Raw genomic sequence first — 24,024 nt, 5'->3', positions numbered from 1 at the left:
CGGAGCAGTGTGGACAATGAGTACCGGTGCAGTGCAGACAGTGAGCCCTGGAGCAATGTGGACAGAGAGTCCCAGAGCAGGGAGGACAGGGAGTCCCGGAGACGTGTGGACAGTGAGTCCCGGAGCAATGCGGACAGTGAGTCCCGGAGCAGGGTGGATAGTGAGTCCTGGAGCCGTGTGGATACTGAGCCCCGGAGCAGTGTGGACAGTGAGTCCCAGAGCAATGCGGACAGTGAATCCCGGAGCAGGGTGGATAGTGAGTCCCGGAGCCGTGTGGATACTAACCCCGGAGCAGTGTGGACAGTGAGTACCGGAGCAATGCGGACAGTCAGTCCCGGAGCAGGGTGGATAGTGAGTCCCGGAGCCGTGTGGTAAATGAGCCCCGGAGCCGTGTGGACAGTGAGTCCCAGAGCAGTGTGGATAGTGAGTCACAGAGCAGGGTGGACAGTGAGTCGAGGAGCAGTGTGGACAGTGAGTCGAGGAGCAGTGTGGACAGTGAGTCGAGGAGCAGTGTGGACAGTGAGTCCCGGTACAATGCAGACAGTCAGTCCCGGAACAGTGTGGACAGTGAGTCACAGAGCCGTGTGGACAGTGAGTCACGGGGCAGTGTGGACAGTGAGACCCCGAGCAGAGTGGACAGTGAGTCCCGGTGCAGTGTGGACAGTGAGTCCTGGTGCAGTTTGGACAGTGAGTCCCGGAGAAGTGTGGATTCTGAGTCCCGGTGCAGTGTGGACAGTGAGTCCCGAAGCCGTGTGGACAGTGAGTCCCAGAGCAGTGAGGACAGTGAGTCCCGGAGCCGTGTGGACAGTGTGTCCCGGACAGTGTGGACAGTGAGTCCTGGAGCAGTGTGAACAGTGAGTCCCGGAGTAGTGTGGACAGTGAGTCCCAGAGCAGTGTGGATACTGAGTCCCGGAGCAGTGTGGACAGTGAGTCCCGGAGCCGTGTGGACAGTGAGTCCCAGAGCCGTGTGGACAGTGAGTCCTGGAGCATTGTGGACAGTGAGTCCCGGTGCAGTGTGAACAGTGAGTCCCGGAGCATTGTGGACAGTGAGTCCCGGTGCAGTGCGGACAGTGAGTCCCGGAGCAGTGTGGACAGTGAGTCCCGGAGCCGTGTGGAGAGTGAGTCCCGGAGCCGTGTGGACAGTGAGTCCCGGTGCAGTGCGGACAGTGAGTCACGGAGCAGTGTGGACAATGAGTCCCGGTGCAGTGCAGACAGTGAGTCCTGGAGCAATGTGGACAGAGAGTCCCAGAGCAGGGAGGACAGGGAGTCCCGGAGACGTGTGGACAGTGAGTCCCGGAGCAATGCGGACAGTGAGTCCCGGAGCAGGGTGGATAGTGAGTCCCGGAGCCGTGTGGATACTGAGCCCCGGAGCAGTGTGGACAGTGAGTCCCAGAGCAATGCGGACAGTGAGTCCCGGAGCAGGGTGGATAGTGAGTCCCGGAGCCGTGTGGATACTAACCCCGGAGCAGTGTGGACAGTGAGTCCCGGAACAATGCGGACAGTCAGTCCCGAAGCAGGGTGGATAGTGAGTCCCGGAGCCGTGTGGTAAATGAGCCCCGGAGCCGTGTGGACAGTGAGTCCCAGAGCAGTGTGGATAGTGAGTCACAGAGCAGGGTGGACAGTGAGTCGAGGAGCAGTGTGGACAGTGAGTCCCGGTACAATGCAGACAGTCAGTCCCGGAACAGTGTGGACAGTGAGTCACAGAGCCGTGTGGACAGTGAGTCCCAGAGCAGTGAGGACAGTGAGTCCCGGAGCCGTGTGGACAGTGTGTCCCGGACTGTGTGGACAGTGAGTCCTGGAGCAGTGTGAACAGTGAGTCCCGGAGTAGTGTGGACAGTGAGTCCCAGAGCAGTGTGAACAGTGAGTCCCGAAGCCGTGTGGACAGTGAGTCCCAGAGCAGTGAGGACAGTGAGTCCCGGAGCCGTGTGGACAGTGTGTCCCGGACAGTGTGGACAGTGAGTCCTGGAGCAGTGTGAACAGTGAGTCCCGGAGTAGTGTGGACAGTGAGTCCTGGAGCAGTGTGAACAGTGAGTCCCGAAGCCGTGTGGACAGTGAGTCCCAGAGCAGTGAGGACAGTGAGTCCCGGAGCCGTGTGGACAGTGTGTCCCGGACAGTGTGGACAGTGAGTCCTGGAGCAGTGTGAACAGTGAGTCCCGGAGCAGTGTGGACAGTGAGTCCCGGAGCCGTGTGGACAGTGAGTCCCAGAGCCGTGTGGACAGTGAGTCCCGGTGCAGTGTGAACAGTGAGTCCCGGAGCATTGTGGACAGTGAGTCCTGGTGCAGTGCGGACAGTGAGTCCCGGAGCAGTGTGGACTGAGTCCCGGAGCCGTGTGGAGAGTGAGTCCCGGTGCAGTGCGGACAGTGAGTCCCAGAGCAGGGAGGACAGTGAGTCCCGGTGCAGTGCGGACAGTGAGTCACGGAGCAGTGCGGACAGGGAGTCACGGAGCAGTGTAGACAATGAGTCCCGATGCAGTGCAGACAGTGAGTCCTGGAGCAGTGTGGACAGTGAGTCCCAGAGCAGGGAGGACAGTGAGTCCCGGAGACGTGTGGACAGTGAGTCCCGGAGCAATGCGGACAGTGAGTCCCGGAGCAGGGTGGATAGTGAGTCCCGGAGCCGTGTGGATACTGAGCCCCGGAGCAGTGTGGACAGTGAGTCCCAGAGCAATGCGGACAGTGAGTCCCGGAGCAGGGTGGATAGTGAGTCCCCAAGCCATGTGGTAAATGAGTCCCGGAGCCGTGTGGACAGTGAGTTCCAGAGCAGTGTGGATAGTGAGTCCCAGAGCAGGGCGGACAGTGAGTCGAGGAGCAGTGTGGACAGTGAGTCCCGGTACAATGCAGACAGTCAGTCCCGGAACAGTGTGGACAGTGAGTCACAGAGCCGTGTGGACAGTGAGTCCCGGTGCAGTGTAGACAGTGAGACCCCAAGCAGTGTGGACAGTGAGTCCCAGTGCAGTGTGGACAGTGTGTCCTGGTGCAGTTTGGACATTGAGTCCCGGAGAAGTGTGGATTCAGAGTCCCGGAGCAGTGTGGACAGTGTGTCACGGACAGTGTGGACAATGAGTCCTGGAGCAGTGTGAACAGTGAGTCCCGGAGTAGTGTGGACAGTGAGTCCCAGAGCAGTGTGGATACTGAGTCCCGTAGCAGTGTGGATACTGAGTCCCAGAGCAGTGTGGACAGTATGTCCAGGAGCAGTGTGGACAGTGACTCCCAGTGCAGTGCTGACAGTGACTCCCGCTGCAATGCGGACAGTGAGTCCCGGAGCAGTGTGGACACTGAGTCCCGGTGTAGTGCAGACAGTGAGTCCGGGAGCAGTGCGAACAGTGAGTCCCGGTGCAGTGTGGACAGTGAGTCCCGGTGCAGTGCAGACAGTGAGTCCTGGAGCAGTGTGGACAGTGAGTCCTGGCACAGTGTGGACAGTGAGTCCCGGTGCAGTGCAGACAGTGAGTCCCGGAGCAATGCGGACGGTGAGCCCCGGAGCAGGGTGGACATTGAGGTCCGGAGCCGTGTGGACAGTGAGTCCTGGAGCAGTGCAGACAGTGAGTCCCGGAGCAGTGTGGACAGTGAATCCTGGAGCAATGCGGACAGGGAGTCCCGGAGCAGGGTGGATAGTGAGTCCTGGAACAGTGTGCACAGTGAGTCCCGGAGCAGGGTGGATAGTGAGACCAGGTGCAGTGTGAACAGTGAGTCCCGGAGCAGTGTGGACAGTGAGTCCCAGAGCCGTGTGGACAGTGAGTCCTGGTGCAGTGTGAACAGTGGGTCCCGGTGCAGTGGGGACAGTGAGTCCCAGAGCAGTGCGGACAGTGAGTACCGGAGCATTGTGGACAGTGAGTCCCGGTGCAGTGCGGACAGTGAGTCCTGGAGCAGTGTGGACTGAGTCCCGGAGCCGTGTGGAGAGTGAGTCCCGGTGCAGTGCAGACAGTGAGTCACGGAGCAGTGCGGACAGTGAGTCACGGAGCAGTGTGGACAATGAGTCCCGGTGCAGTGCAGACAGTGAGTCCTGGAGCAGTATGCACAGTGACTCCCAGAGCAGGGAGGACAGTGAGTCCTGGAGACGTGTGGACAGTGAGTCCCGGAGCAATGCGGACAGTGAGTCCCGGAGCAGGGTGGATAGTGAGTCCCGGAGCCGTGTGGATACTGAGCCCCAGAGCAGTGTGGACAGTGAGTCCCGGAGCAATGCGGACAGTGAGTCCCGGAGCAGGGTGGATAGTGAGTCCCCAAGCCATGTGGACAGTGAGTCCCGGAGCCGTGTGGACAGTGAGTCCCAGAGCAGTGTGGATAGTGAGTCCCAGAGCAGGGCGGACAGTGAGTCAAGGAGCAGTGTGGACAGTGAGTCACAGAGCCATGTGGACAGTGAGTCACGGGGCAGTGTGGACAGTGAGTCCCGGTACAATGCAGACAGTCAGTCCCGGAGCAGTGTGGACAGTGAGTCACAGAACCTTGTGGACAGTGAGTCCCGGTGCAATGTAGACAGTGAGACCCCGAGCAGTGTGGACAGTGAGTCCCAGTGCAGTGTGGACAGTGTGTCCTGGTGCAGTTTGGACAGTGAGTCCCGGAGAAGTGTGGATTCTGAGTCCCGGAGCAGTGTGGACAGTGTGTCCCGGTCAGTATGGACAGTGAGTCCCGGAATAGTGTGGACAGTGAGTCCTGGAGCAGTGTGGACAGTGAGTCCCGGTGCAGTGCAGACAGTGAGTCCTGGAGCAGTGTGGACAGTGAGTTCCGGAGCAGTGTGGACAATGAGTCCCGGAACAATGCAGACAGTGAGTCCCGGTGCAGTGCAGACAGTGAGTCCCGGAGCAATGCAGACGGTGAGCCCCAGAGCAGGGTGGACATTGAGGTCCAGAGCCGTGTGGACAGTGAGTCCTGGAGCAGTGCAGACAGTGAGTCCCGGAGCAGTGTGGACAGTGAGTTTTGGAGCAATGCGGACAGGGAGTCCCGGAGCAGGGTGGATGGTGAGTCCTGGAGCAATGCGGACAGGGAGTCCCGGAGTAGGGTGGATAGTGAGACCCGGAGACGTGTGGACAGTGAGTCCCGGAGCAATGCGGACAGTGAGTCCCGGAGCAGGGTGGATAGTGAGTCCCGGAGCCGTGTGGACAGTGAGTCCTGGAGCCGTGTGGACAGTGAGTCCCAGAGCAGTGTGGACAGTGAGTTCCGGAGCCGTGTGGACAGTGTGTCCCGGACAATGTGGACAGTGAGTCCTGGAGCAGTGTGAACAGTGAGTCCCGGAGTAGTGTGGACAGTGAGTCCCAGAGCAGAATGGATACTGAGTCCCGGAGCAGTGTGGACAGTGAGTCCCGGAGCCGTGTGGACAGTGAGTCCCAGAGCCGTGTGGACAGTGAGTCCCGGAGCATTGTGGACAGTGAGTCCCGGAGCAGGGCGGACAGTGAGTCCCAGAGCTGTGTGGACAGTGAGTCCCGGTGCAGTGTGAACAGTGAGTCCCGGAGCATTGGGGACAGTGAGTCCCGGTGCAGTGCAGACAGTGAGTCCTGGAGCAGTGTGGACAGTGAGTCCTGGCACAGTGTGGACAGTGAGTCCCGGTGCAGTGCAGACAGTGAGTCCCGGAGCAATGCGGACGGTGAGCCCCGGAGCAGGGTGGACATTGAGGTCCGGAGCCGTGTGGACAGTGAGTCCTGGAGCAGTGCAGACAGTGAGTCCCGGAGCAGTGTGGACAGTGAGTCCTGGAGCAATGCGGACAGGGAGTCCCGGAGCAGGGTGGATAGTGAGTCCTGGAACAGTGTGCACAGTGAGTCCCGGAGCAGGGTGGATAGTGAGACCAGGTGCAGTGTGAACAGTGAGTCCCGGAGCAGTGTGGACAGTGAGTCCCAGAGCCGTGTGGACAGTGAGTCCTGGTGCAGTGTGAACAGTGGGTCCCGGTGCAGTGGGGACAGTGAGTCCCAGAGCAGTGCGGACAGTGAGTACCGGAGCATTGTGGACAGTGAGTCCCGGTGCAGTGCGGACAGTGAGTCCTGGAGCAGTGTGGACTGAGTCCCGGAGCCGTGTGGAGAGTGAGTCCCGGTGCAGTGCAGACAGTGAGTCACGGAGCAGTGCGGACAGTGAGTCACGGAGCAGTGTGGACAATGAGTCCCGGTGCAGTGCAGACAGTGAGTCCTGGAGCAGTATGCACAGTGACTCCCAGAGCAGGGAGGACAGTGAGTCCTGGAGACGTGTGGACAGTGAGTCCCGGAGCAATGCGGACAGTGAGTCCCGGAGCAGGGTGGATAGTGAGTCCCGGAGCCGTGTGGATACTGAGCCCCAGAGCAGTGTGGACAGTGAGTCCCGGAGCAATGCGGACAGTGAGTCCCGGAGCAGGGTGGATAGTGAGTCCCCAAGCCATGTGGACAGTGAGTCCCGGAGCCGTGTGGACAGTGAGTCCCAGAGCAGTGTGGATAGTGAGTCCCAGAGCAGGGCGGACAGTGAGTCAAGGAGCAGTGTGGACAGTGAGTCACAGAGCCATGTGGACAGTGAGTCACGGGGCAGTGTGGACAGTGAGTCCCGGTACAATGCAGACAGTCAGTCCCGGAGCAGTGTGGACAGTGAGTCACAGAACCTTGTGGACAGTGAGTCCCGGTGCAATGTAGACAGTGAGACCCCGAGCAGTGTGGACAGTGAGTCCCAGTGCAGTGTGGACAGTGTGTCCTGGTGCAGTTTGGACAGTGAGTCCCGGAGAAGTGTGGATTCTGAGTCCCGGAGCAGTGTGGACAGTGTGTCCCGGTCAGTATGGACAGTGAGTCCCGGAATAGTGTGGACAGTGAGTCCTGGAGCAGTGTGGACAGTGAGTCCCGGTGCAGTGCAGACAGTGAGTCCTGGAGCAGTGTGGACAGTGAGTTCCGGAGCAGTGTGGACAATGAGTCCCGGAACAATGCAGACAGTGAGTCCCGGTGCAGTGCAGACAGTGAGTCCCGGAGCAATGCAGACGGTGAGCCCCAGAGCAGGGTGGACATTGAGGTCCAGAGCCGTGTGGACAGTGAGTCCTGGAGCAGTGCAGACAGTGAGTCCCGGAGCAGTGTGGACAGTGAGTTTTGGAGCAATGCGGACAGGGAGTCCCGGAGCAGGGTGGATGGTGAGTCCTGGAGCAATGCGGACAGGGAGTCCCGGAGTAGGGTGGATAGTGAGACCCGGAGACGTGTGGACAGTGAGTCCCGGAGCAATGCGGACAGTGAGTCCCGGAGCAGGGTGGATAGTGAGTCCCGGAGCCGTGTGGACAGTGAGTCCTGGAGCCGTGTGGACAGTGAGTCCCAGAGCAGTGTGGACAGTGAGTTCCGGAGCCGTGTGGACAGTGTGTCCCGGACAGTGTGGACAGTGAGTCCTGGAGCAGTGTGAACAGTGAGTCCCGGAGTAGTGTGGACAGTGAGTCCCAGAGCAGAATGGATACTGAGTCCCGGAGCAGTGTGGACAGTGAGTCCCGGAGCCGTGTGGACAGTGAGTCCCAGAGCCGTGTGGACAGTGAGTCCCGGAGCATTGTGGACAGTGAGTCCCGGAGCAATGCGGACAGTGAGTCCCGGAGCAGGGTGGACAGTGAGTCCCGGAGCCGTGTGGACAGTGAGTCCCGGAGCCGTGTGGACAGTGAGTCCCAGAGCAGTGTGGACAGTGAGTTCCGGAGCCGTGTGGACAGTGTGTCCCGGACAGTGTGGACAGTGAGTCCTGGAGCAGTGTGAACAGTGAGTCCCGGAGTAGTGTGGACAGTGAGTCCCAGAGCAGAATGGATACTGAGTCCTGGAGCAGTGTGGACAGTGAGTCCGGGAGCCGTGTGGACAGTGAGTCCCAGAGCCGTGTGGACAGTGAGTCCCGGAGCATTGTGGACAGTGAGACCCGGAGCAGGGCGGACAGTGAGTCCCAGAGCTGTGTGGACAGTGAGTCCCGGTGCAGTGTGAACAGTGAGTCCCGGAGCATTGGGGACAGTGAGTCCCGGTGCAGTGCGGACAGTGAGTCCCGGAGCAGTGTGGACAGTGAGTCCCGGAGCCGTGTGGACAGTGAGTCCCAGAGCTGTGTGGACAGTGAGTCCCGGTGCAGTGTGAACAGTGAGTCCCGGAGCATTGTCGACAGTGAGTCCCGGTGCAGTGCGGACAGTGAGTCCCGGAGCAGTGTGGACTGAGTCCCGGAGCCGTGTGGAGAGTGAGTCCCGGTGCAGTGCGGACAGTGAGTCCCAGAGCAGGGAGGACAGTGAGTCCCGGTGCAGTGCGGACAGTGAGTCACGGAGCAGTGCGGACAGGGAGTCACGGAGCAGTGTGGACAATGAGTCCCGATGCAGTGCAGACAGTGAGTCCTGGAGCAGTGTGGACAGTGAGTCCCAGAGCAGGGAGGACAGTGAGTCCCGGAGACGTGTGGACAGTGAGTCCCGGAGCAATGCGGACAGTGAGTCCCGGAGCAGGGTGGATAGTGAGTCCCGGAGCCGTGTGGATACTGAGCCCCGGAGCAGTGTGGACAGTGAGTCCCAGAGCAATGCGGACAGTGAGTCCCGGAGCAGGGTGGATAGTGAGTCCCAGAGCAGTGTGAACAGAGAGTCCTGGAGCACTGTGGACAGTGAGTCCCTGAGCAGTTTGGACAGTGAGTCCCGGAGCGTCGTGGACAGTGAGTCGAGGAGCAGTGTGGACAGTGAGTCCTGGAGCAATGCGGACAGTGAGTCCCGGAGCAGGGTGGATAGTGAGTCCCGGAGGGGTGTGGACAGTGAGTCCTGGAGCCGTATGGACAGTGAGTCCCAGAGCAGTGTGGACAGTGGGTCCCGGAGCCATGTGGACAGTGAATCCCGGTGCAGTGTGGACTGTGAGTCACGGAGCAGTGCGGACAGTGAGTCACGGAGCAGTGTGGACAGTGAGTCCCAGAGCAGTGTGGACAGAGAGTCCTGGAGCAGTGTGGACAGTGAGTCCCCGAGCAGTTTGGACAGTGAGTCCCGGAGCGTCGTGGACAGTGAGTCCAGGAGCAGCGAGGACAGTGAGTCCTGGAGCAATGCAGACAGTGAGTCCCGGAGCAGGGTGGATAGCGAGTCCCAGAGCCGTGTGGACAGTGAGTCCTGGAGCCGTATGGACAGTGAGTCCCAGAGCAGTGTGGACAGTGAGTCCAGGAGCCATGTGGACAATGAGTAACAGAACAGTGTGGACAGTGAGTCCCTGAGCAGTGCGGACAGTGAGTCCTGGAGCAGTGTGAACAGTGAGTCCTGGAGCAGTGTGAACAGTGAGTTCTGTTGCAGTGTGGACAGTGAGTCCCGTTGCAGGATGGACAGTGAGTCCCGGAGCTGTGTGGACAGTGAGTCCCGGAGCCATGTGGACAGTGAATCCCGGTGCAGTGTGGACTGTGAGTCACGGAGCAGTGCGGACAGTGAGTCACGGAGCAGTGTGGACAGTGAGATCCGGAGCAGTGTGGGCAGTGAGACCTGGAGCAGTGTGGGCTGTGAGTCACGGAGCAGTGTGGACAGTGAGTCACGGAGCAGTGTGGACAGTGAGTCCCACAGCAGTGTGGACAGTGAGTCCTGGAGCAGTGTGGACAATGAGTCACAGAGCAGTGTGGACAATGAGTCCCGGCGCAGTGTGGACAGTGAGTCCCTGAGCAGTGTGGACAGTGAGTCACATAGCAGTGTGGACAATGAGTCCCGGAGCAGTGTGGACAGTGAGTCCCTGAGCAGTGTGGACAGTGAGTCCCAGAGCAGTGTGGACAATGCGTCCCGGAGCAGTGTGGACAGTGAGTCCCGGAGCAGGGTGGATATTGAGACCCGGAGGAATGTGGACGGTGAGCCCCGGAGCAGGGTGGACATTGAGGTCCAGAGCGGTGTGGACAGTGAGTCCTGGAGCAGTGTGAACAGTGAGTTCTGTTGCAGTGTGGACAGTGAGTCCCGGAGCAGTGTGGACAGTGAGTTCTGTTGCAGGATGGACAGTGAGTCCCGGAGCAGTGTGGACAGTGAGTCCCGGAGCCATGTGGACAGTGAATCCCGGTGCAGTGTGGACTGTGAGTCACGGAGCAGTGCGGACAGTGAGTCACGGAGCAGTGTGGACAATGAGTCCCGGTGCAGTGCAGACAGTGAGTCCTGGAGCAATGTGGACAGAGAGTCCCAGAGCAGGGAGGACAGGGAGTCCCGGAGACGTGTGGACAGTGAGTCCCGGAGCAATGCGGACAGTGAGTCCCGGAGCAGGGTGGATAGTGAGTCCCGGAGCCGTGTGGATACTGAGCCCCGGAGCAGTGTGGGCAGTGAGTCCCGGAGCAATGCGGACAGTGAGTCCCGGAGCAGGGTGGATAGTGAGTCCCGGAGCCGTGTGGTAAATGAGCCCCGGAGCCGTGTGGACAGTGAGTCCCAGAGCAGTGTGGATAGTGAGTCCCAGAGCAGGGCGGACAGTAAGTCGAGGAGCAGTGTGGACAGTGAGTCCCGGTACAATGCAGACAGTCAGTCCCGGAACAGTGTGGACAGTGAGTCCCGATGCAGTGCAGACAGTGAGTCCTGGAGCAGTGTGGACAGTGAGTCCCAGAGCAGGGAGGACAGTGAGTCCCGGAGACGTGTGGACAGTGAGTCCCGGAGCAATGCGGACAGTGAGTCCCGGAGCAGGGTGGATAGTGAGTCCCGGAGCCGTGTGGATACTGAGCCCCGGAGCAGTGTGGACAGTGAGTCCCAGAGCAATGCGGACAGTGAGTCCCGGAGCAGGGTGGATAGTGAGTCCCCAAGCCATGTGGTAAATGAGTCCCGGAGCCGTGTGGACAGTGAGTTCCAGAGCAGTGTGGATAGTGAGTCCCGGAACAGTGTGGACAGTGAGTCACAGAGCCGTGTGGACAGTGAGTCCCGGTGCAGTGTAGACAGTGAGACCCCAAGCAGTGTGGACAGTGAGTCCCAGTGCAGTGTGGACAGTGTGTCCTGGTGCAGTTTGGACATTGAGTCCCGGAGAAGTGTGGATTCAGAGTCCCGGAGCAGTGTGGACAGTGTGTCACGGACAGTGTGGACAATGAGTCCTGGAGCAGTGTGAACAGTGAGTCCCGGAGTAGTGTGGACAGTGAGTCCCAGAGCAGTGTGGATACTGAGTCCCGTAGCAGTGTGGATACTGAGTCCCAGAGCAGTGTGGACAGTATGTCCAGGAGCAGTGTGGACAGTGACTCCCAGTGCAGTGCTGACAGTGACTCCCGCTGCAATGCGGACAGTGAGTCCCGGAGCAGTGTGGACACTGAGTCCCGGTGTAGTGCAGACAGTGAGTCCGGGAGCAGTGCGAACAGTGAGTCCCGGTGCAGTGTGGACAGTGAGTCCCGGTGCAGTGCAGACAGTGAGTCCTGGAGCAGTGTGGACAGTGAGTCCTGGCACAGTGTGGACAGTGAGTCCCGGTGCAGTGCAGACAGTGAGTCCCGGAGCAATGCGGACGGTGAGCCCCGGAGCAGGGTGGACATTGAGGTCCGGAGCCGTGTGGACAGTGAGTCCTGGAGCAGTGCAGACAGTGAGTCCCGGAGCAGTGTGGACAGTGAGTCCTGGAGCAATGCGTACAGGGAGTCCCGGAGCAGGGTGGATAGTGAGTTCCAGAGCAGTGTGGACACTGAGTCCCGGTGTAGTGCAGACAGTGAGTCCGGGAGCAGTGCGAACAGTGAGTCCCGGTGCAGTGTGGACAGTGAGTCCCGGTGCAGTGCAGACAGTGAGTCCTGGAGCAGTGTGGACAGTGAGTCCTGGCACAGTGTGGACAGTGAGTCCCGGTGCAGTGCAGACAGTGAGTCCCGGAGCAATGCGGACGGTGAGCCCCGGAACAGGGTGGACATTGAGGTCCGGAGCCGTGTGGACAGTGAGTCCTGGAGCAGTGCAGACAGTGAGTCCCAGAGCAGTGTGGACAGTAAGTCACGGAGCAGTGTGGGCTGTGAGTCCCAGAGCAGGGCGGACAGTAAGTCGAGGAGCAGTGTGGACAGTGAGTCCCGGTACAATGCAGACAGTCAGTCCCGGAACAGTGTGGACAGTGAGTCACAGAGCCGTGTGGACAGTGAGTCACGGGGCAGTGTGGACAGTGAGACCCCGAGCAGAGTGGACAGTGTGTCCCGGTGCAGTTTGGACAGTGAGTCCCGGAGAAGTGTGGATTCTGAGTCCCGGTGCAGTGAGGACAGTGAGTCCCGAAGCCGTGTGGACAGTGAGTCCCGAAGCCGTGTGGACAGTGAGTCCCGAAGCCGTGTGGACAGTGAGTCCCAGAGCAGTGAGGACAGTGAGTCCCGGAGCCGTGTGGACAGTGTGTCCCGGACAGTGTGGACAGTGAGTCCTGGAGCAGTGTGAACAGTGAGTCCCGGAGTAGTGTGGACAGTGAGTCCCAGAGCAGTGTGGATACTGAGTCCCGGAGCAGTGTGGACAGTGAGTCCCGGAGCCGTGTGGACAGTGAGTCCCAGAGCCGTGTGAACAGTGAGTCCCGGAGCATTGTGGACAGTGAGTCCCGGAGCATTGTGGACAGTGAGTCCCGGTGCAGTGCGGACAGTGAGTCCCGGAGCAATGTGGACTGAGTCCCGGAGCCGTGTGGAGAGTGAGTCCCGGTGCAGTGCGGACAGTGAGTCCCAGAGCAGGGAGGACAGTGAGTCCCGGTGCAGTGCGGACAGTGAGTCACGGAGCAGTGCGGACAGTTAGTCACGGAGCAGTGTGGACAGTGAGTCACGGAGCAGTGTGGACAATGAGTCCCGATGCAGTGCAGACAGTGAGTCCTGGAGCAGTGTGGACAGTGAGTCCCAGAGCAGGGAGGACAGTGAGTCCCGGAGACGTGTGGACAGTGAGTCCCGGAGCAATGCGGACAGTGAGTCCCGGAGCAGGGTGGATAGTGAGTCCCGGAGCCGTGTGGATACTGAGCCCCGGAGCAGTGTGGACAGTGAGTCCCAGAGCAATGCGGACAGTGAGTCCCGGAGCAGGGTGGATAGTGAGTCCCCAAGCCATGTGGTAAATGAGTCCCGGAGCCGTGTGGACAGTGAGTTCCAGAGCAGTGTGGATAGTGAGTCCCAGAGCAGGGCGGACAGTGAGTCGAGGAGCAGTGTGGTCAGTGAGTCCCGGTACAATGCAGACAGTCAGTCCCGGAACAGTGTGGACAGTGAGTCACAGAGCCGTGTGGACAGTGAGTCCCGATGCAGTGTAGACAGTGAGACCCCAAGCAGTGTGGACAGTGAGTCCCAGTGCAGTGTGGACAGTGTGTCCTGGTGCAGTTTGGACATTGAGTCCCGGAGAAGTGTGGATTCAGAGTCCCGGAGCAGTGTGGACAGTGTGTCACGGACAGTGTGGACAATGAGTCCTGGAGCAGTGTGAACAGTGAGTCCCGGAGTAGTGTGGACAGTGAGTCCCAGAGCAGTGTGGATACTGAGTCCCGTAGCAGTGTGGATACTGAGTCCCAGAGCAGTGTGGACAGTATGTCCAGGAGCAGTGTGGACAGTGACTCCCAGTGCAGTGCTGACAGTGACTCCCGCTGCAATGCGGACAGTGAGTCCCGGAGCAGTGTGGATACTGAGTTCCAGAGCAGTGTGGACACTGAGTCCCGGTGTAGTGCAGACAGTGAGTCCGGGAGCAGTGCGAACAGTGAGTCCCGGTGCAGTGTGGACAGTGAGTCCCGGTGCAGTGCAGACAGTGAGTCCTGGAGCAATGTGGACAGAGAGTCCCAGAGCAGGGAGGACAGGGAGTCCCGGAGGAATGCGGACGGTGAGCCCCGGAGCAGGGTGGACATTGAGGTCCAGAGCGGTGTGGATACTGAGCCCCGGAGCAGTGTGGACAGTGAGTCCCGGAGCAATGCGGACAGTGAGTCCCGGAGCAGGGTGGATAGTGAGTCCCGGAGCCGTGTGGTAAATGAGCCCCGGAGCCGTGTGGACAGTGAGTCCCAGAGCAGTGTGGATAGTGAGTCACAGAGCAGGGTGGACAGTGAGTCGAGGAGCAGTGTGGACAGTGAGTCCCGGTACAATGCAGACAGTCAGTCCCGGAACAGTGTGGACAGTGAGTCACAGAGCCGTGTGGACAGTGAGTCACGGGGCAGTGTGGACAGTGAGACCCCGAGCAGAGTGGACAGTGTGTCCCGGTGCAGTGTGGACAGTGAGTCCCGAAGCCGTGTGGACAGTGAGTCCCGGAGCCGTGTGGACAGTGTGTCCCGGACAGTGTGGAAAGTCCTGGAGCAGTGTGAACAGTGAATCCCGGAGCATTGTGGACAGTGAGTCCCGGTGCAGTGTGGACTGAGTCCCGGAGCCGTGTGGAGAGTGAGTCCCGGTGCAGTGCGGACAGTGAGTCCCAGAGCAGTGCGGACAGTGAGTACCGGAGCATTGTGGACAGTGAGTCCCGGTGCAGTGCGGACAGTGAGTCCTGGAGCAGTGTGGACTGAGTCCCGGAGCCGTGTGGAGAGTGAGTCCCGGTGCAGTGCAGACAGTGAGTCACGGAGCAGTGCGGACAGTGAGTCACGGAGCAGTGTGGACAATGAGTCCCGGTGCAGTGCAGACAGTGAGTCCTGGAGCAGTATGCACAGTGACTCCCAGAGCAGGGAGGACAGTGAGTCCCGGAGACGTGTGGACAGTGAGTCCCGGAGCAATGCGGACAGTGAGTCCCGGAGCAGGGTGGATAGTGAGTCCCGGAGCCGTGTGGATACTGAGCCCCAGAGCAGTGTGGACAGTGAGTCCCGGAGCAATGCGGACAGTGAGTCCCGGAGCAGGGTGGATAGTGAGTCCCCAAGCCGTGTGGACAGTGAGTCCCGGAGCCGTGTGGACAGTGAGTCCCAGAGCCGTGTGGATAGTGAGTCCCAGAGCAGGGCGGACAGTGAGTCAAGGAGCAGTGTGGACAGTGAGTCACAGAGCCATGTGGACAGTGAGTCACTGGCAGTGTGGACAGTGAGTCCCGGTACAATGCAGACAGTCAGTCCCGGAGCAGTGTGGACAGTGAGTCACAGAGCCTTGTGGACAGTGAGTCCCGGTGCAATGTAGACAGTGAGACCCCGAGCAGTGTGGACAGTGAGTCCCAGTGCAGTGTGGACAGTGTGTCCTGGTGCAGTTTGGACAGTGAGTCCCGGAGAAGTGTGGATTCTGAGTCCCGGAGCAGTGTGGACAGTGTGTCCCGGTCAGTATGGACAGTGAGTCCCGGAATAGTGTGGACAGTGAGTCCTGGAGCAGTGTGGACAGTGAGTCCTGGAGCAGTGTGGACAGTGAGTCCCGGTGCAGTGCAGACAGTGAGTCCTGGAGCAGTGTGGGCAGTGAATACCGGAGCAGTGTGGACAGTGAGTCATGGAGCCATGTGGACAGTGAGTCCCGGTGCAGTGTGGACAGTGAATACCGGAGCAGTGTGGACAGTGAGTCATGGAGCAGTGTGGACAGTGAGTCCTGGAGCAGTGTGGGCAATGAGTCCTGGAGCAGTGTGGACAGTGAGTCCCAGAGCAGTGCAAACAGTGACTCCCAGTGCAGTGCAGTCAGTGAGTCAAGGAGCCGTGCGGACAGTGACTCCCAGTGCAGTGCGGACAGAGAGTCCGTGTGCAAGGTGGACTGTGAGTCCCAGAGCAGTGTAGACAGTGAGTCCCGGAGCAGTGTGTATACTGTGTCCCGGTGCAGTGCAGACAGTGAGTCCCGGTGCAGTGCAGACAGTGAGTCCCGGTGCAGTGTGGACAGTGAGTCCTGGAGCAGTGTATACAGTGAGTCCCGGAGCAGTGTGGACACTGTGTCCCGGTGCAGTGCCGACAGTGAGTCCCGGAGCAGTGCCGTCAGTGAGTCCCAGAGCAGGTTGGACAGTGAGTCCCGGTGCAGTGTGGACAGTGTGTCCCGGAGCAGTGTGGACAGTCAGTCCCGGTGCAGTGTGGACAGTGAGTACCGGTGCAGTGCAGAGAGTGAGTCCCAGAGCAATGTGGACAGTGAGTCCCGGAGCAGTGTGGACAGTGAGTCCGGGAGCAGTGTGGACAGTGAGTGACTGAGCAGTGTGGACAGTGAGTAACAGAACAGTGTGGACAGTGAGACCCTGAGCAGTGCGGACAGTGAGTCCTGGAGCAGTGTGGACAGTGAGTGACTGAGCAGTGTGGACAGTGAGTCCTGGAGCAGTGTGAACAGTGAGTTCTGTTCCAGTGTGGACAGTGAGTCCCGGTGCAGTATCGACAGTGAGTCCCGGAGCAGTGTGGACAGTGAGTTCTGTTGCAGTGTGGACAGTGAGTCCCGGAGCAGTGTGGACAGTGAGTCCGGGAGCAGTGTGGACAGTGAGTAACAGAACAGTGTGGACAGTGAGTCCCTGAGCAGTGCGGACAGTGAGTCCTGGAGCAGTGTGGACAGTGAGTGACTGAGCAGTGTGGACAGTGAGTCCTGGAGCAGTGTGAACAGTGAGTTCTGTTCCAGTGTGGACAGTGAGTCCCGGTGCAGTATCGACAGTGAGTCCCGGAGCTGTGTGGACAGTGAGTTCTGTTGCAGTGTGGACAGTGAGTCCCGTTGCAGGATGGGCAGTGAGTCCCGGATCAGTGTGGACAGTGAGTCCCGGAGCCATGTGGACAGTGAATCCCAGTGCAGTATGGACTGTGAGTCACGGAGCAGTGCGGACAGTGAGTCACGGAGCAGTGTGGACAGTGAGTCCCAGAGCAGTGTGGACAGAGAGTCCTGGAGCACTGTGGACAGTGAGTCCCTGAGCAGTTTGGACAGTGAGTCCCGGAGCGTCGTGGACAGTGAGTCCAGGAGCAGTGAGGACAGTGAGTCCTGGAGCAATGCGGACAGTGAGTCCCGGAGCAGGGTGGATAGCGAGTCTCGGAGCCGTGTGGACAGTGAGTCCTGGAGCCGTATGGACAGTGAGTCCCAGAGCAGTGTGGACAGTGGGTCCCGGAGCCATGTGGACAGTGAATCCCGGTGCAGTGTGGACTGTGAGTCACGGAGCAGTGCGGACAGTGAGTCCTGGAGCAGTGTGGACAGTGAGTCCCAGAGCAGTGTGGACAGAGAGTCCTGGAGCAGTGTGGACAGTGAGTCCCCGAGCAGTTTGGACAGTGAGTCCCAGAGGGTCGTGGACAGTGAGTCCAGGAGCAGCGAGGACAGTGTGTCCTGGAGCAATGCAGACAGTGAGTCCCGGAGCAGGGTGGATAGCGAGTCCCGGAGCCGTGTGGACAGTGAGTCCTGGAGCCGTATGGACAGTGAGTCCCAGAGCAGTGTGGACAGTGAGTCCAGGAGCCATGTGGACAGTGAGTAACAGAACAGTGTGGACAGTGAGTCCCTGAGCAGTGCGGACAGTGAGTCCTGGAGCAGTGTGGACAGTGAGTGACTGAGCAGTGTGGACAGTGAGTCCTGGAGCAGTGTGAACAGTGAGTTCTGTTGCAGTGTGGACAGTGAGACCCGTTGCAGGATGGACAGTGAGTCCCGGAGCCATGTGGACAGTGAATCCCGGTGCAGTGTGGACTGTGAGTCACGGAGCAGTGCGGACAGTGAATCCCGGAGCAGTGCGGACAGTGAGTCCTGGAGCAGTGTGGACAGTGAGACCCGGTGCAGTCTGGACAGTGAGTCACGGAGCATTGTGGACACTGAGATCCGGAGCAGTGTGGGCAGTGAGTCCCGGAGCAGTGTGGACAGTGAGTCCCAGAGCAGTGTGGACAGTGAGTCCCAGAGCAGTGTGGACAGTGAGTCCTGGAGCAGTGTGGACAGTGAGTCCCGGAGCAGTGTGGACAGTGAGTCCCTGAGCAGTGTGGACAATGAGTCCCGGAGCAGTGTGGACAGTGAGTCCCTGAGCAGTGTGGACAATGAGTCCCGGAGCAGTGTGGACAGTGAGTCCTGGAGCAGTGTGGGCAATGAGTCCTGGAGCAGTGTGGACAGTGAGTCCCAGAGCAGTGCAAACAGTGACTCCCAGTGCAGTGCAGTCAGTGAGTCAAGGAGCCGTGCGGACAGTGACTCCCAGTGCAGTGCGGACAGAGAGTCCGTGTGCAAGGTGGACTGTGAGTCCCAGAGCAGTGTAGACAGTGAGTCCCGGAGCAGTGTGGACAGTGAGTCCCGGTGCAGTGCAGACAGTGAGTCCCGGTGCAGTGTGGACAGTGAGTCCTGGAGCAGTGTATACAGTGAGTCCCGGAGCAGTGTGGACACTGTGTCCCGGTGCAGTGCCGACAGTGAGTCCCGGAGCAGTGCCGTCAGTGAGTCCCAGAGCAGGTTGGACAGTGAGTCCCGGTGCAGTGGGGACAGTGTGTCCCGGAGCAGTGTGGACAGTCAGTCCCGGTGCAGTGTGGACAGTGAGTACCGGTGCAGTGCAGAGAGTGAGTCCCAGAGCAATGTGGACAGTGAGTCCCGGAGCAGTGTGGACAGTGAGTCCGGGAGCAGTGTGGACAGTGAGTAACAGAACAGTGTGGACAGTGAGTCCCTGAGCAGTGCGGACAGTGAGTCCTGGAGCAGTGTGGACAGTGAGTGACTGAGCAGTGTGGACAGTGAGTCCTGGAGCAGTGTGAACAGTGAGTTCTGTTCCAGTGTGGACAGTGAGTCCCGGTGCAGTATCGACAGTGAGTCCCGGAGCTGTGTGGACAGTGAGTTCTGTTGCAGTGTGGACAGTGAGTCCCGTTGCAGGATGGGCAGTGAGTCCCGGATCAGTGTGGACAGTGAGTCCCGGAGCCATGTGGACAGTGAATCCCAGTGCAGTATGGACTGTGAGTCACGGAGCAGTGCGGACAGTGAGTCACGGAGCAGTGTGGACAGTGAGTCCCAGAGCAGTGTGGACAGAGAGTCCTGGAGCACTGTGGACAGTGAGTCCCTGAGCAGTTTGGACAGTGAGTCCCGGAGCGTCGTGGACAGTGAGTCCAGGAGCAGTGAGGACAGTGAGTCCTGGAGCAATGCGGACAGTGAGTCCCGGAGCAGGGTGGATAGCGAGTCTCGGAGCCGTGTCGACAGTGAGTCCTGGAGCCGTATGGACAGTGAGTCCCAGAGCAGTGTGGACAGTGGGTCCCGGAGCCATGTGGACAGTGAATCCCGGTGCAGTGTGGACTGTGAGTCACGGAGCAGTGCGGACAGTGAGTCCTGGAGCAGTGTGGACAGTGAGTCCCAGAGCAGTGTGGACAGAGAGTCCTGGAGCAGTGTGGACTGTGAGTCCCCGAGCAGTTTGGACAGTGAGTCCCAGAGCGTCGTGGACAGTGAGTCCAGGAGCAGCGAGGACAGTGTGTCCTGGAGCAATGCAGACAGTGAGTCCCGGAGCAGGGTGGATAGCGAGTCCCGGAGCCGTGTGGACAGTGAGTCCTGGAGCCGTATGGACAGTGAGTCCCAGAGCAGTGTGGACAGTGAGTCCAGGAGCCATGTGGACAGTGAGTAACAGAACAGTGTGGACAGTGAGTCCCTGAGCAGTGCGGACAGTGAGTCCCGGAGCAGTGTGGACAGTGAGTGACTGAGCAGTGTGGACAGTGAGTCCTGGAGCAGTGTGAACAGTGAGTTCTGTTGCAGTGTGGACAGTGAGTCCCGTTGCAGGATGGACAGTGAGTCCCGGAGCTGTGTGGACAGTGAGTCCCGGAGCAGTGTGGACAGTGAATCCCGGTGCAGTGTGGACTGTGAGTCACGGAGCAGTGCGGACAGTGAATCCCGGAGCAGTGCGGACAGTGAGTCCCGGAGCAGTGTGGACAGTGAGTCCCAGAGCAGTGTGGACAGTGAGTCCCTGAGCAGTGTGGACAATGAGTCCCGGAGCAGTGTGGACAGTGAGTCCTGGAGCAGTGTGGACAGTGAGTCACAGAGCAGTGTGGACAATGAGTCCCGGAGCAGTGTGGACAGTGAGTCCCTGAGCAGTGTGGACAATGAGTCACGGAGCAGTGTGGACAGTGAGTCCTGGAGCAGTGTGGACAGTGAGTCACAGAGCAGTGTGGACAATGAGTCCCGGAGCAGTGTGGACTGTGAGTCCCTGAGCAGTGTGGACAATGAGTCCCGGAGCAGTGTGGACAGTGAGTCCCGGAGCAGGGTGGATAGTGAGACCAGGTGCAGTGTGAACAGTGAGTCCCGGAGCAGTGTGGACAGTGAGTCCCAGAGCCGTGTGGACAGTGAGTCCTGGTGCAGTGTGAACAGTGGGTCCCGGTGCAGTGGGGACAGTGAGTCCCAGAGCAGTGCGGACAGTGAGTACCGGAGCATTGTGGACAGTGAGTCCCGGTGCAGTGCGGACAGTGAGTCCTGGAGCAGTGTGGACTGAGTCCCGGAGCCGTGTGGAGAGTGAGTCCCGGTGCAGTGCAGACAGTGAGTCACGGAGCAGTGCGGACAGTGAGTCACGGAGCAGTGTGGACAATGAGTCCCGGTGCAGTGCAGACAGTGAGTCCTGGAGCAGTATGCACAGTGACTCCCAGAGCAGGGAGGACAGTGAGTCCCGGAGACGTGTGGACAGTGAGTCCCGGAGCAATGCGGACAGTGAGTCCCGGAGCAGGGTGGATAGTGAGTCCCGGAGCCGTGTGGATACTGAGCCCCAGAGCAGTGTGGACAGTGAGTCCCGGAGCAATGCGGACAGTGAGTCCCGGAGCAGGGTGGATAGTGAGTCCCCAAGCCGTGTGGACAGTGAGTCCCGGAGCCGTGTGGACAGTGAGTCCCGGAGCCGTGTGGATAGTGAGTCCCAGAGCAGGGCGGACAGTGAGTCAAGGAGCAGTGTGGACAGTGAGTCACAGAGCCATGTGGACAGTGAGTCACGGGGCAGTGTGGACAGTGAGTCCCGGTACAATGCAGACAGTGAGACCCCGAGCAGTGTGGACAGTGAGTCCCAGTGCAGTGTGGACAGTGTGTCCTGGTGCAGTTTGGACAGTGAGTCCCGGAATAGTGTGGATTCTGAGTCCCGGAGCAGTGTGGACAGTGTGTCCCGGTCAGTATGGACAGTGAGTCCCGGAATAGTGTGGACAGTGAGTCCTGGAGCAGTGTGGACAGTGAGTCCTGGAGCACTGTGGACAGTGAGTCCCGGTGCAGTGCAGACAGTGAGTCCTGGAGCAGTGTGGGCAGTGAATACCGGAGCAGTGTGGACAGTGAGTCATGGAGCCATGTGGACAGTGAGTCCCGGTGCAGTGTGGGCAATGAGTCCTGGAGCAGTGTGGACAGTGAGTCCCAGAGCAGTGCAAACAGTGACTCCCAGTGCAGTGCAGTCAGTGAGTCAAGGAGCCGTGCGGACAGTGACTCCCAGTGCAGTGCGGACAGAGAGTCCGTGTGCAAGGTGGACTGTGAGTCCCAGAGCAGTGTAGACAGTGAGTCCCGGAGCAGTGTGTATACTGTGTCCCGGTGCAGTACAGACAGTGAGTCCCGGTGCAGTGCAGACAGTGAGTCCCGGTGCAGTGTGGACAGTGAGTCCTGGAGCAGTGTATACAGTGAGTCCCGGAGCAGTGTGGACACTGTGTCCCGGTGCAGTGCCGACAGTGAGTCCCGGAGCAGTGCCGTCAGTGAGTCCCAGAGCTGGTTGGACAGTGAGTCCCGGTGCAGTGTGGACAGTGTGTCCCGGAGCAGTGTGGACAGTCAGTCCCGGTGCAGTGTGGACAGTGAGTACCGGTGCAGTGCAGAGAGTGAGTCCCAGAGCAATGTGGACAGTGAGTCCCGGAGCAGTGTGGACAGTGAGTCCGGGAGCAGTGTGGACAGTGAGTAACAGAACAGTGTGGACAGTGAGACCCTGAGCAGTGCGGACAGTGAGTCCTGGAGCAGTGTGGACAGTGAGTGACTGAGCAGTGTGGACAGTGAGTCCTGGAGCAGTGTGAACAGTGAGTTCTGTTCCAGTGTGGACAGTGAGTCCCGGTGCAGTATCGACAGTGAGTCCCGGAGCAGTGTGGACAGTGAGTTCTGTTGCAGTGTGGACAGTGAGTCCCAGAGCAATGTGGACAGTGAGTCCCGGAGCAGTGTGGACAGTGAGTCCGGGAGCAGTGTGGACAGTGAGTAACAGAACAGTGTGGACAGTGAGTCCCTGAGCAGTGCGGACAGTGAGTCCTGGAGCAGTGTGGACAGTGAGTGACTGAGCAGTGTGGACAGTGAGTCCTGGAGCAGTGTGAACAGTGAGTTCTGTTCCAGTGTGGACAGTGAGTCCCGGTGCAGTATCGACAGTGAGTCCCGGAGCTGTGTGGACAGTGAGTTCTGTTGCAGTGTGGACAGTGAGTCCCGTTGCAGGATGGGCAGTGAGTCCCGGATCAGTGTGGACAGTGAGTCCCGGAGCCATGTGGACAGTGAATCCCAGTGCAGTATGGACTGTGAGTCACGGAGCAGTGCGGACAGTGAGTCACGGAGCAGTGTGGACAGTGAGTCCCAGAGCAGTGTGGACAGAGAGTCCTGGAGCACTGTGGACAGTGAGTCCCTGAGCAGTTTGGACAGTGAGTCCCGGAGCGTCGTGGACAGTGAGTCCAGGAGCAGTGAGGACAGTGAGTCCTGGAGCAATGCGGACAGTGAGTCCCGGAGCAGGGTGGATAGCGAGTCTCGGAGCCGTGTGGACAGTGAGTCCTGGAGCCGTATGGACAGTGAGTCCCAGAGCAGTGTGGACAGTGGGTCCCGGAGCCATGTGGACAGTGAATCCCGGTGCAGTGTGGACTGTGAGTCACGGAGCAGTGCGGACAGTGAGTCCTGGAGCAGTGTGGACAGTGAGTCCTGGAGCAGTGTGGACAGTGAGACCCGGTGCAGTCTGGACAGTGAGTCACGGAGCATTGTGGACACTGAGATCCGGAGCAGTGTGGGCAGTGAGTCCCGGAGCAGTGTGGACAGTGAGTCCCAGAGCAGTGTGGACAGTGAGTCCCAGAGCAGTGTGGACAGTGAGTCCTGGAGCAGTGTGGACAGTGAGTCCCGGAGCAGTGTGGACAGTGAGTCCCTGAGCAGTGTGGACAATGAGTCCCGGAGCAGTGTGGACAGTGAGTCCCTGAGCAGTGTGGACAATGAGTCCCGGAGCAGTGTGGACAGTGAGTCCTGGAGCAGTGTGGGCAATGAGTCCTGGAGCAGTGTGGACAGTGAGTCCCAGAGCAGTGCAAACAGTGACTCCCAGTGCAGTGCAGTCAGTGAGTCAAGGAGCCGTGCGGACAGTGACTCCCAGTGCAGTGCGGACAGAGAGTCCGTGTGCAAGGTGGACTGTGAGTCCCAGAGCAGTGTAGACAGTGAGTCCCGAAGCAGTGTGTATACTGTGTCCCGGTGCAGTGCAGACAGTGAGTCCCGGTGCAGTGCAGACAGTGAGTCCCGGTGCAGTGTGGACAGTGAGTCCTGGAGCAGTGTATACAGTGAGTCCCGGAGCAGTGTGGACACTGTGTCCCGGTGCAGTGCCGACAGTGAGTCCCGGAGCAGTGCCGTCAGTGAGTCCCAGAGCAGGTTGGACAGTGAGTCCCGGTGCAGTGTGGACAGTGTGTCCCGGAGCAGTGTGGACAGTCAGTCCCGGTGCAGTGTGGACAGTGAGTACCGGTGCAGTGCAGAGAGTGAGTCCCAGAGCAATGTGGACAGTGAGTCCCGGAGCAGTGTGGACAGTGAGTCCGGGAGCAGTGTGGACAGTGAGTCCCTGAGCAGTGCGGACAGTGAGTCCTGGAGCAGTGTGGACAGTGAGTGACTGAGCAGTGTGGACAGTGAGTCCTGGAGCAGTGTGAACAGTGAGTTCTGTTCCAGTGTGGACAGTGAGTCCCGGTGCAGTATCGACAGTGAGTCCCGGAGCAGTGTGGACAGTGAGTTCTGTTGCAGTGTGAACAGTGAGTCCCGGAGCAGTGTGGACAGTGAGTCCGGGAGCAGTGTGGACAGTGAGTAACAGAACAGTGTGGACAGTGAGTCCCTGAGCAGTGCGGACAGTGAGTCCTGGAGCAGTGTGGACAGTGAGTGACTGAGCAGTGTGGACAGTGAGTCCTGGAGCAGTGTGAACAGTGAGTTCTGTTCCAGTGTTGACAGTGAGTCCCGGTGCAGTATCGACAGTGAGTCCCGGAGCTGTGTGGACAGTGAGTTCTGTTGCAGTGTGGACAGTGAGTCCCGTTGCAGGATGGGCAGTGAGTCCCGGATCAGTGTGGACAGTGAGTCCCGGAGCCATGTGGACAGTGAATCCCAGTGCAGTATGGACTGTGAGTCACGGAGCAGTGCGGACAGTGAGTCACGGAGCAGTGTGGACAGTGAGTCCCAGAGCAGTGTGGACAGAGAGTCCTGGAGCACTGTGGACAGTGAGTCCCTGAGCAGTTTGGACAGTGAGTCCCGGAGCGTCGTGGACAGTGAGTCCAGGAGCAGTGAGGAC

Source organism: Chiloscyllium plagiosum, unplaced genomic scaffold, assembly GCF_037043375.1.
Source record: "Chiloscyllium plagiosum isolate Xiang-an unplaced genomic scaffold, Cpla_swu_hap1 HiC_scaffold_32, whole genome shotgun sequence".
NCBI lineage: Eukaryota > Metazoa > Chordata > Chondrichthyes > Orectolobiformes > Hemiscylliidae > Chiloscyllium > Chiloscyllium plagiosum.
Note: the sequence above shows the minus strand (reverse complement) of the source record.